Consider the following 398-nt stretch of genomic DNA (forward strand, 5'->3'; position numbering starts at 1 on the left):
CAGAAATGTCTGTAGCAATGCCTTTTAACTCGCGAATCAAGAGTCAGTCACGAAGACGAACCTCGAGACTCAGCATTTCTTGAGTCGCGCGGAGCCTAAAGGGCGCCGCATTCCCTGGCGACGCCCGTGGCCGAGCTCGGAGGGCCATTAGGGAAGAGGGTGCCAGCGGGAGGCGCTAAAGGACATTCTCTTTATTTATTTGCTGTTTTGTGTCGGAGAGGATGCGTACAGAGAGGCAAAGGAAGCGGGAGAGGTTTCCTTTGTTCCATTGCACTGGTGGAGTCGACCGTTTCCAAAAGTCTTAGATTTAAAAAATATATATGATTGTTCTCCCGACAACCGTTTCGGAATGATGGTCTCGGATGCTGTTCTAGTTCTACCTCGTAATGCTACCTTTA

Source organism: Penaeus monodon, chromosome 25 (genome assembly GCF_015228065.2).
Source record: "Penaeus monodon isolate SGIC_2016 chromosome 25, NSTDA_Pmon_1, whole genome shotgun sequence".
Lineage (NCBI taxonomy): Eukaryota > Metazoa > Arthropoda > Malacostraca > Decapoda > Penaeidae > Penaeus > Penaeus monodon.